The sequence below is a fragment of the Manis pentadactyla genome, chromosome 9 (assembly GCF_030020395.1).
Source record: "Manis pentadactyla isolate mManPen7 chromosome 9, mManPen7.hap1, whole genome shotgun sequence".
Classification (NCBI taxonomy): Eukaryota; Metazoa; Chordata; class Mammalia; order Pholidota; family Manidae; genus Manis; species Manis pentadactyla.
The window spans coordinates 26,570,124-26,583,346 of NC_080027.1; the positions used below are offsets into that span (position 1 = coordinate 26,570,124).

Consider the following 13,223-nt stretch of genomic DNA (forward strand, 5'->3'; position numbering starts at 1 on the left):
GTGTTTTAGCTTTTAAAGCCCCCTATAGATATATCCTGATAATCTCTGAAAAAAGTAAGAAGTGAAGAACTTCAGGAAGATGTTTTAGTGTTTGTATTCCTTATGACTTGCTGCAGCAGAATTAGTAACAATGGAATGAACAGTTTTTAGTTTAAAAACGGCCTCTAAGTAATAATAACTGCAGAGAAAGCCAAATTTATAATGACCATAGATAAGGATCTGTCAAAAACATCAGAAAATCACAAGAGGGAAAAAGAAAGCATCCAAGCTTGTTGCAAAGAATATACCCAAAATATTCTGGAAGGATGTAAGCCCAAGCAATGTACTCAAAAGTATGGTGGCTAAAATAATCCACTAGGTTAGAGGAAGGAAATAATATGTTTTTGCATATGCATATGTTTGCATGATCACTGGTGTGGACTGATGGTTTTGTCTTGACACTCACACTAAGGTGATACAAGAGGCCATTGTCTGGCATCAGGATTCAGCAGAAGGGTGCAGGACAGGGAACATAAAATGTCAACAGGATAATGTCAGGTGCTTTATCACTGCGAGTCCCTCTAGTGGTTCAGGAACCATTTCCATCCCCTCTCCCTTCCCTTCCTTCTAGTAACTCAGTTTTAAAATGAGGAAACCGTATGGCGGGCATGGACCTCCTTGCCTTGGGTGAGGCTCGTGTTCCACAGGAAGCAGTAACTTGGTAACAGCCCAGGTCTCCTCAAGGGATGTCCTCAGGCACAAGGGAAGCTGAAGTCTGTGAGTCTTAAAATGATGTTATAGTTTACTCATAGTCCTCCTGGTTCAGATGCCTTCCACCAATAATAAACATTGTTGCCTGGTAACACAGCTGGCATTCCCAAAATGTTTCCAGGGAAACAGGGATTGGAAAAAGGTTCAGATCTGCTGTGAGTACTTTCCTCAGAATGTTTTATAATGTGCTTTTTCGGTACGGTAGGTCATATACATAAATTACATATTTATTTCAGGGTACATGTTCAAAATGTTGGGTTTTTTTCCCCCTTGATTTTGGAGACCTCTGGTCTAGACAGCAGAATTATATGGTCCTCTGTCTCCTATGTCCTTGTTCAATTTGTTATGTACCGTTGTTCTAGAACATATGGTTGTAGAGCATCAGAAACATGGCCCCACACTGTAATCCCAACTTCCAGCCAGCCATTGCTGCCACGCGGGAAAGAGGGCCAGGGTCAGTGAAAGCTGTGAGTTCCGTTTCTTTTCCCTCTGTGGGAGTAACACATTCTGTGGAGCATTAGGACACCAAGAAAGCCCTTCATAGAGAAAATCTGCTTTATTTCTATTATTTAAATGACTGTTTTGCCTGTCCAGGGCTGTTATAAAATGGATTATGAGTAAGCATATGCTACTTATGATAATAACAGTAATTTAAAACAATTACTTAATGCTTACTATGTGCCAAGTATAAATTCAAAATGATTTAGATGTTTTATGTCATTAAAGGATCACAATTTTATAAAGATAATAAGCCAAATTCCCTTTACAGATGGGAAAACTGAGGGTTAGAGAAAGTAAGTAACTTGCTAAAGTTTACTTAACTGATGGGTCCTGGATTCAAATCCAGGAATTTTGATTCAAAAGCTTCCATTTTTTAGCACAAGCCTCTATTATTTTGGAGAGCTCTGTACTTCTGTTCATTTGGTCTTAAGATTTCTTTAGAAGGTTAATATCTGTATTTGTGTGTGATTCTGATCTCTCTTACTCTCATCCATCTATCTATAACAAATAAGAGAAAAAGACAATCATTTGTTAGTATAATTAATTATGCATTCTTTTGCCTTTATCTTCTTTTAAATTAAAACTGAAAAAATGTTTCTTTGTAATTCAAAATAGTCATCTTTTTTAAAGGTTCAGAAGTTCAACCAGACTTCTTAAGCTTAAAGAGGGTTATATGAGAGTTTTCTTCATCATTTTCTTTCTGGAATTAAAAGCCATATTAAAATTTTTATTTTACTTCTGTAGAACAAATGTCTTGTAAAGAGAAAGTGACTTTAATTTATACAAAGAAATAACAAAAGGCATCTACGGGATGAATTATATATAATCGATCTATTAAACCAACTGAATTAGTAGTTCTGTTTGTATTTTCAGTAGAATGAGGAAAACAATTACTCTAATACTGAAATAAATGTCAGCAACAAATATACAACACTATAAGCATTCTGTAATATACATTTTATCTATGAAGTTTAACTTTTTACTGAAATACAATTGACAAATAAAGGTACATATATTTAAAGCATACAATATGATATATGTATACATTGTGAAGTGATTACCACAGTCACGTAAATTGGCACAACCCTCACTTCACATAGTTACCTTTTTTTTTTTCCTGGTGAGAATGTTTAAGATCTACTCTCAGCAAAATTTGGGTATGCAATACAGTGTTATTAACTGTATTACTATGCTGTTCATTAGTTCTTCAGAATTTATTCATCTTAAAACTAAGAGTTTATAACCCTATGAACTCTGTGTAATCCTGGGTTAGAAACCCTATAAGTTTATAACCCTTTAATTTTGGATGAAGCTACATAGATTGTGCTTCTAGTGGAGGAAAATTACTACTTATACATTTTACAGCTTTCTCAAAATGTTCTTTTTTATTGCTAAAGGATCTGTCTAGAAGCAAATCTGTTGAAATTATTATCATTTGTGCCAACGTTGAGAACTTAGAAATATCTTTACTTGTGAAATACCTTGTTAATTGCATTCTCTACTTTCTGGTTATACAAGTACAGTGCAGTTATTCAAAACATGTTTCTTGGGTTGGTATTGACTTTTCTGTTAAACAGTGTGCTTGAAGTTTGAACCGAGTATCACTATTTGCCAGGCAGTTATTCTCTCTCCATCAATGTGCTAAGTACTATAGTAATGTATAGAAGAACAATATACTATATGATCTTTACTCTTGCAGCATTAATAATTAGTTTGGAAATAAAAAAATAAAAAATCAGTTGAAAGCACTAGAGATAATTTTAGATTTCATATTTTTGAAGCATAAACATCTTTCATTTTTAAGAATTCTAGTAGTTCAGAGGTTGGAAAGATCAATGGGGCTAGAAATTTTAGAAAACTTTAGGCTTCAAGGATGAAGTCATTAGACATTGTTGACTGGTTTCTCTAACTAAGCAGTAAGAGGAGCAATTACTTCATATGATTTTCTAAGGTCATTTTATTTTCTTAGAATCTCAAATTTTAAAGACAGCTCAAAAGATATATTGACCAAGACTCTTTGAGTCCCTCCCCCACTACAATAATACGTCTAAGTAATATCTAATCCTGAAAAGCTGTTTCTGTCTTTGGGAAGCTCTAATTTTTCTTCTATCCAGTGATCTAAAAGTGTCTGACTCTGGAGACTATGGAAATTAAGTTCTTCTCCTTCTCTAAATTTTGTTCATCTGTTCCTTGCATGGTGATATTTCAAGATTCATCATCAGTCCAAACTTTCTTCTTTGAATAGTGATGGTTAATATTCATTGAATACTTATCTTACTACCTTACGAATGTTTGAGCTCATTAAACCCTCTCAACAACTCTGGTGAGTTTGTGGTTGTTATTATTCCTGTTGTCCAGGGGAGAGAATAGGGGCAGTGAGAGGTGAAGTAATTTGCTTGTAAGTAGAAGAACTTGGGTTCGAAACCATGTACCACATTCCTAACCCCTAAATTATATTGGCTGCAGTTTGGCATGGCTCCCATGTATCCCTTCTAAAGCCAGAAACCAAACTAAATGCAGACCTCCTGGCATATGTGATCCAACCTTGGCAAAGTGGAAGTCTTACCTTCTTTACTCCATATATTGCAATCAGTATTACATAGGATCTCATTATCTTATTCCATGATTATCTATGCCCTTAGCTTAATCTAATTTTCATTCCTCTTACCTATGTCTTTGGTTGTTTTTCATTATGTATTGGCTAATCTATTGCATGACACTCTAAAAAACATGTTTCATATATACTAAACTCAGATGTTTCTCTTCAGTGTTCAAATGAACCTCTTAAATACATTATTTTTTCTTTCCAAGAGGTCAGTACAGCATGGAAATTAAGAGCTACATACTTAATTGCTGTATAAGCTTGCCAGATAATCTGTCCTTTTCCCCCTTATCTGTTAGGGTTAATGACATTACCTACATCATAGGGTTGTCCCAGGTGTAAATAAATGAATGCAGCCAGGTAGGCAGAATATAGACATATGTAACAAATGTTTGTAGGAAAAAATATAGACTTGTGTCAACACTAATAGCTGTGTAAGGAAGAAATGATGCCTCTAACTGAAGAATCAGGTTTTTTTTTAATAAAGATGTAGCACTTTTGAAAAGCCCAGATTTTCCTATCCATAAAATAATTTGATGAACATAGAAAGAAAACTGCTTAGCAGATTAAAAGAATATTCCTTGAAAGGGCAACAATTTTTATAGCATTGTTAGGTCTCAAAAATTCAGTGGATTTTAACAATAAAGATTTATCTTGGGACTTGCAAGACAAGCCTTCTCCAGAGGAATTTTTTCTTCTAATTTTTAATATATCTTTCTAGGCGGCTGCTATTTGTGTGCTATACTAAAGATACTTCAATTCAGAAGACATTTGGGAAAAAAAAGCCCAAAGTGTTTCATCTTTCCAGACATGAATATAACTGGGCATTTCTTTCTTCATTTTCATTTGAATAACTCATCGGGAGGAGATACACACTGCCATTTTCACTTACTGATAAAAGGGATATTGGAGGGAAAGCAATTATGAATGTCACAGAGCCTCCGCCAACAGCCTCGCCCTATTCCTTTGAAAGGCATGTGGAGGGAATGCCTGTAAATGAGATTTGGCACCCCAGCCTCTCAATCTTACCATATTCAACACTTCACTGGCTTTAGCTCAGGAGTGTTTGTGGGCAATAATTGTATTTTTTTTTATTTAAATGCAACAGGCATTATCATGTGACCATTGTGAAAAAAGAGAGGGGAAAGGTCCTCCTCAAATGTATGTACAGCAATGAGAACCAATTAATAGTGTAAATAATTTCTTGTGCCAGCTCTGCTGAACTTAGACCTTATTTTATGATATAAATGATACCTGGATTATTCTTTTAAACAGAGCTCTTTGCCATTTGGGTCTACATACTCACAAGAGCTCATTGTAGAACATGATTTCTATTCAGCTTGAATCATTTTTTTCTAGGGGAGGTAAAAGGAATGGTGTTCTATGTGATGTTTCTAAGAACATTTATTCCTTCAACCAGAGGAACACAGTGAGCAGCCTTTGTCAACAATGGTATTAATGAACCCGAGACACTATCAGCTTCATAGGAGTTTAGGCTCAAGAAGTGAACCAGGGTTAGACAACTGTTTATGAAGTTAGGTTTACTGTAGTGGCTTATCATCCCTTTATTATGCCCTTACGAGGAGGAAATTAAGGAGCTACTATGGGGGGTTGGAAGTATTTATGCAATAAGCTTTAATGTTAAAAGGTGCTGACTTCCAAGTATCTTCTCTAAAAGCCACTTGCCCTCTGGGTCTCTTCACCCACATTGCTGTGGCAGGAGGAGAGGCTCCTGTGGTCCCACTGGGAAGAGAGACACCTGCTCTTCTTAAAACATCAAGTGGGAACTTGGTGAAGTCCAGGGAAAGGAAAGCCCAGGGGTTGTATGTTAAACCAATTCTGTTCTAGCCCTGAGAGAGAAAACTTTATTTCCCTATACTTGGTTTCCCTTGCCTTGCCTCTAAATTTGAAGTGGTTATGTAATTTGTTGTCCAACCGTAACTTCTGAAAGTGAAATGGGATGCTATTAATAATTAAGCAATGGCTGTGGATAAACCAGGATATATGGTTACTCTACCTATTCCCAGGCATTGGGGAAAGTTCTATGGATGCCACTGGACTGCTTTTCAGGTAGGTTTTGAGTCAGAATCACAAAAAGAGACCTTACTTTAAATAGGGCTCCATGGGCATTTGTGAGTTCAGAACCTTAAAATAATAGACATGGTAGATACGCCTGGCTTTGTCCCAATTTAGAGGTTATAATAGGGATTTTTCTACCAAAAATTACTTTCTACCAAAAAATTTTCTACCAAAGTGATCATGGCTAAATCTTTCCATATTATCCATCACTCTTACAAATGACCTGTTCTGAATGCTTTCTAGATGCTTAATTTCTGATGGGTCTGACATAATTATTGTAAATTTGATGCTAGTTATTTTTACCACAAATCCTACTTCCCCTTCAATAGAGTAGTAGTTCTCAACTTGGATTCATAATCTCTAGGAATCATTGAATGGGAGCAGGGGATCCATGAATTCCTGAAGGCAGACATAAACACATGTAACATATATATATATATATATATATATATATATATATATATATATATATATATATATAATGCATAATAAACACACGTGCATTTATGGCTTTAGGCAATGTTTATATATTTTTTTTCTCTAGATTGCAAGAGTGTATATGGCCCAAAAGAAGTTAAAAATACTGAACTGAATGAAGCCTCTGAAAGCTGGATTTTTACTAGAGAGCTATAATATTACATTTATATGTTTTATATCTATTGCTTAAGTTTTATCCAGTTAAAAATAATGGATTAAGGGAGGCGAATAAGAACCACTGGGGCATTATATGTCTCACCTGAAAGGAGAACTTACCTAACAAATATAGTTATGGGCCTGTCCATTTCATTATCATTTGAGAGGATAATAATGATACTATTCATAATAATTTCCAAGGTTTAGATAATAGTGATGTGACAAGTCTGTTTTTAGCACTATGCATACACACAGATACACAGAGACTTTTTAAAAAAAATAGGACCCTCTGAGGTAAGTACTATTATTGTTCTCATTTTACAGATGCAAAAATGAGACACAAAAGGTTACATTAAGTGACTGTCCAAAGCCACCTAGCTTTCCTGAAAGGACTGGGGATTGAATCAACAGTCTGAACCCTGAATCTATGCATTTAATTCCTACCCTCTTCTTGAATCATTGAATTATTTATTCATGATTTGGAAGATGCCCTTGCTTACAAATGAAATAGATTCACATCATGTGAAGATCTAGGATATCTTTCCAGTTTCTCTAAGTTGGTGAGTGTGTATGTGTGTATGCTTGTGTGTTTTGAGTAAGGAATTCAATTTTGTTATAAGGTACATGGATTCCAAAGTTTTAAAGATGAAATTTAGTCCCCCCAGAAAACAGAGTACAAAGAAAATACCTTCTTTTTGGTACTGCTTTATAAATATCTCTTAAAAATGTACCACCTTCTTATGGCACTTGAAACTTTATAATGAATCTAATAATAAAATAATATGTGTGTGTACTTTAACCTCTGAAATTTTTCCATGCAACTTGAAAAATAAGAATGAAAAAAGCTAGACTCTAGACTAGAGCCAATAAAAATACAGTGGAAGAGATAGTCTTATCAAGAGTCTTATTGCTACATGGTGTCCTTGTACCACTTCCTGTAGCCAACATTTTGTTTACATCGGTAAAAAGGAGAAAGTCAGGTTTTAGCTGAAGTTGTAGGTGACTTACAGAAAATTCCAGTGTTCTCTCCTGCCTCCCCGCATTATGGACCTGCAAGTTCCTGTATGAGAAGGAAAATACAACCGAGTGACAAATCCTGGGTAAACTACAGTATCTTTAAGGATAGGAATGTCTCTTATCCATCTGGAGCAATGGGATTCCTTTCCCAAATCATCACTCACTATTTGCTGGATTAAGTTCAATTGTATTCATTGGCTTTTCACTAGGAATGTGTTGTCCTTCCAGGCCCTTCCAGTTTTCTTTAATTATCAAAGCATTGACGCCAACGATAAACAAATTATCTGTGCATTTGTTTAAATGTACCTTGGATTCCCATTTTGGGACTGCCACTTACGGTTAATGTTCCCTAGGTCCTAAGTTGTTATGGTAGCTAGAACATCAGTTCCAGGATCAGATGAGTTAGCTTTTAAGTCTTGACTATTTGGGCTGCGTCGTAGACTGGCACATTTTTGTGGGGGATTTTTTTGGCTGGAAATTCTTTGGATCACAGGAAGAAAAATTTTCATCTTTCTGTTTGTTTTCTTTCACTCCTTTTTTTTTTAAATTTCTTATTTCAATAGATAGGGTGGATAGAGTATCATAATTCTTCCAAGTGGTAAAGATACCTCAAGACAAATGCTGGGCATAGAAGCCACAGGGCATAAATATGCAAAGAAGTAAAAAGCTAACCTTTTCAAACAATAAGGCTTCCCTCTCACTTACCAACTTCACATTTCCCTGTATGGCCCCGGAAGATGACTGGTTAGCCAGAGACGGGTAAGATTCCTCAAGGGAGGAACAACCTAAGACAGGCACAGTCACAGGGGGGTCATCAGGTGAGAAATTGGGGATCAACAGAGAGAAATCTTCTGCATACGTGGATGTTTTATTGCCCTGGTCTAGCTTGGATTAACACATAGTCTACAGGCACACACCTGATCATCTACATTTGCTCTCTTACAACACTAAACTATGTTTTCTACCTTTATCTTGTATCTACCTACCACTTCAGCATATTATTAAAAATAATAATAATAAAGAGAGAAATGTGGTATCCACATATAAATCAAGTATAAAAACCAAATGAGTATTCATATTTGAACTGTTTATAGTTCATAATGCATGAGCAAAACCGAAAGTTTCTGTGATGACTGCCCTTGTACTGTTCACTATGTAACTTATTCATTATGTAAGAATTTGTTCTACGTGTAAGAACTTGTTTGTTATGCCTCAGAAGATTGGAGACTGACGAAAATTAGGCTTGGGGTGGATTAATGATTGTGCATTGAGCATTGACTCCCCTATACAGAATTTTATTGTTGTTAACAACCATTTGATCAATAAATATGAGAGAGGCCCTCACAAAAAGAAAAAAAAAAAATAAAAGGACAGACTTCCAATGGTAAAATAAATAAGTAACTGGGATGTAATGTATAGCATAAGTAATATAGTCAAGATATTGTAACAGCCTGGTAGGGTGATAGCTGGAACCTAGAATTATGTATATAAATGTTCTACCACTGTGTTGTACACTTGAAACTAATGTAATGTAATACTGTGCGTCAACTACCCTTCAATAAAAAATAATTATTTAAAAAAAAAAATAGATAGGGTGGATAAAATTCCTGAGGAATTAAGTTTTTCTTAGATGGAAACCAAATCCCCTTCATATCGTGTTTACATATTTTCATATGTTAATAAATTCAATGTTCTATACAACTGTGACTTTTAAGACATGTATTTTTTGCCACTTCTCAATTCCCATTCACGGGGTTGGTTTTCCTTTTTATGTAAAAAATGCTTTCTTTATATAACAATTCTGGACAAAGTTCTTAATGATTTATTTACCTTTGCTGTTCTTTTATCCTGAAAGCCAGAATAAAAGTGGGGATGGGAATCGAGGTAGTATTTTCTCTCATGTATTATTTTCTCCTGTAAAGATACCATGTGTATAGATAGATAGATGGATACCAAGCATTTTCATGTACATCAATTCCTTTATGTTATAAGCTACATTTATTAATGAATTTTTAAGCTACCAAACTGTAAGCTGACCTCTTTCCCACTTTGTGGATGTAAATAGTGAGTTTCAGACCAAATACATTTTCACATAATTTTAACCTCAGTTTTTCTCCTGGGGCCTGAATTATAATAACAAGTGGTTCTGGCTAGAGGTACAGGGTGAGAAAGTTCAGGCAGAAGGAAAAGAAACAAGAGTACATTTATTTTAAGACTGTTTCAGTAGATAAGTTTTTCTGAAATGTAAAGTAATCCTTTTATCCCCCACCGCCCTTCTAATAAAGCCTGAAAACAGAGGAAATACTAAGAGACAGTATGAAATACTAAGGAACATGGATGCTTATGTATTTTTATCTTCTCGAGAGATCCAAGTCCTTTCCCTTACATACCTGTGAAGTAGAGCAAGACAGGTACTATCTCACTTTTTCAGCCAAGAAAACAGTGAAATGATGTATTTTACTTCACACGCTTAGGGAAGGTTTGCATCTTGATCCAATGCCTTTAGAGTCCCATATTGGGGCCCCTTGATCAAACATTATTAAGCATTTCAAGGTGGTGACCACAGAACATTGAAGCAATCACAGTGCCTTTCTAAGCGCATGGTCCCGTGGGGCTGCACATGTCACCCACCCATGATGCTGGTCCTGTTGTGTTGCCCAGTTTTGTACCTTGGGCAGTACCACCAGCAAGAGCTGAATGCAGTGCATGCTTCAGCCAAGCTGCAGGATGCTAGTACCCTCAGGTGTCGGTAGTAAGAGCCGAGGGAAGAAAGAGGCAGAGATAAGACCCTGGCCAGACCAGACAACGTGGGGATGAGAGTATAGCTTTGGTTGGATGGGTACCCAGATACTTAGGGTTTCCCTGAGGCACCCTGGATCTGTAGCTTGAGAAAGCACTAAAGATGTGGCTAACAGGTAGGCTTGACCCTCTTGATAACATCCCTGCTTAGGTTAGAACTGTCTCAGAGTCAGGGCAGGACTGAGGTCTCAAGTTGGACTTAGCAGTACTCATGGGGAAAGAGGGATTATGAAAGTTGCAGACTGACTTAATGGTATTTCCTGCACAAGGAAATGGACACACATGGTTTATTTTGCTAAATGCCATCTGCTAAACTTTAAGCATCTTTTTTGAAGTTGGAATATGAATTTGAACTTCTGTGTCTGTTAAAACCAGATAACTCCTCAATCATGTGTTTCAACAACAACCATAACAAAAAGTTGCTTGTACACTTCCAGTCCTTCACTCACTCATTCAATAAATATTTATTGAACACTTGCTATACGTTGCAGGCACTGTTCTAAGCATCTGAAAAAATAGCAGAGGCAGTAGACAAACCCTGGACCTTAAGTGTGTATATTCTAGTGGATTTTACTGAGGCCAGTGAATGCCAGTGGGTTTTAAAACATTGGATTTGGGTGTATTTTCTTAAGCTCTCTGTCTTTGTACTTGAAGCAAACTAAAAAGAACTGCCAGAAACAAATTGTTATATTTCTTCTGAAAAGAAATGAAACATTCTGTGTGTTATAGAATAACAGGAAAAAAAGTAGTTTTCTCATGGGACAAGGATTTCTTTCTCTCCATTTTGAATAGGATTAATATCACCACAAACATAAAGATCATAAATAATGTTGCATTTGTTAGAAATTTTTAGCTTGCATTTGCAGCAGGGATGATTCTGTGATTCTCTTTTTTGGCAGGCATGGTATTTTATAATATTTAACTTCTGCCATAAATTTTTTGTGTGTGTGCTTTCTGTGTTATAACCTAGGAAGATGTATTCTGTGTACTGTGTTATTTTCCATGACTTTGTCTTAGCCAGGCACTTTAAAAATGATGTGACTATAATGCCTCTAGGAGAAAAAAAGGAAAATAAGGAAGACACCTATTTTTTTAAATATGGTGAGTGTGTGTTGAGCACACATCTTGAAATCCTTACGAGTGCAAAAACAGTAGTATCCACAACCGTGTATTTTGATCCACCACAAAATCCTTGATTTCTCATAGAAGAAAAACACTAGATACTCCAAAGAGACTTCAAATCTCTTCTTTGGAACATAATACAATACAACTATAAAACATTGGTAATAAGCATTCCTATTCCCAGATAGTCTGTGTGCCTTCTTCTGCTGCCCCCTGCTATATCCTGGTCTTAAATTGACAAAACTCTCTGTTTACCATTCACTAACCTCTTTTTCCCTTCCTGGTTTTTGCTTTCAAATTATTTATCATTTAATTATGAGAGATACAGCCATGCATCCAAGAATGTTCTGTTTATTTTAACTTTCAGATGCACTTGCTGTTTTCAAACAAATTATGTGGCTGTTACTTGCCTTTAAAATCAATCCACTACAAGTGAATTAAAGAAGCTATGCAAGAAACTTGCTGAGGGACTGACAGGGTTTGACAGTGAGAATGGACATGTGCGGGATGTATAAATGCATAAGACATAAATTCTTCCACTGATGTGGGGAAAAAAATCACGAGCCTTTGTTTATCCTGCTCCCTCATACTAGAATGCCATTCTCCTAGTCTTTATTGGAATCTCCACATCCTTCAATTGCTTCCTCTATGAAGCCCTTCCCAGAATTTCATAAAGCTCACCATCTTATATACTCTCAAAGGTCATTGTACATCCATGTACATCCTATTGCTGCTTTCATATGTGATAATAGCCATTATAGTTGTGCTGTGGCTATTCAATTTGAATGAATTAAAAATATATAATATGAAAAATTGCACTAGCCACATTTTACTTGCTAAATAGCCACACGTAGGTCATGGTTTTTATGTTGGATCACACAGGTTTAGACCCTTTCTACCATCACAGAAAATTCTGTTGGAGAGCAGTGTACTAAATTGTAAGCTTTTTGAAGGCAGTGGCCTTATTTAAATTAATAAAGTTCAGAACTTAATAGAATAATAAATGTGAAATAGGTATATCTTAGCGGTGATATGGTGCAAGAAGGAAGATCAGGATTGTTTGGTAGGCACAGAACTACATGTTACTTAAAGCTCTGATGTACTTGAGAAGATTGCATTTGTCAATCTTCTCAAAACCATGTATATCATGTCTGCTGAAATAAATATAGGTAGCAGAGATTCAAATAATTGTAAACACGTGAAAACCATAAATAATATATAACTAAATTTTAACTAATGTGGTCACAGTGAAGAAGATGTGTTAAAGAGATGATATCTGGTGTTTATCTATCAATTCAAGGAGCCAAAATATCTAGTCTACCTTCCTATTCAAAATTCTTCAAAATGAAATTATTTTAATTGTCTTGAAATATAATTTTTTAAAAACTTTATATTCTGGGAATGCATATTCTAAGAATTCTGAGAAATTCTATGCTAGTAAAGAAATTAACACTTCTATTTTTTTACTGGTGAAATAAAAAAGTAAGTTACTTTTACAATGAAAAAGTAAGTTACTGCATTTAATTGAACTGGAAAAATAACAAAATCATTGGTTTGGTAGAAATATACTATCTCCTTTTCCAGTTCTATAACCAAATAGACTCATACATTTTTGTTCAATGCCTACATTGGTCTTTAATGTCAAGATATTGTCCCTAAGCAGAAGGGGGATTCTGCAGGGTGAGTGGACCTGTTATAGGGGAAAGGAGTATAGCCTTTG

The 13,223-nt window shown here is 35.6% G+C and overlaps 1 protein-coding gene across 7 annotated transcripts in view; it reads left to right on the forward strand.

Annotated features, from left to right (window-relative positions):
* The window catches only part of NOX4 (NADPH oxidase 4), a 155,451-nt gene that overhangs the window by 42,424 nt on the left and 99,804 nt on the right, over window positions 1-13,223 (forward strand). The window lies entirely within an intron of this gene.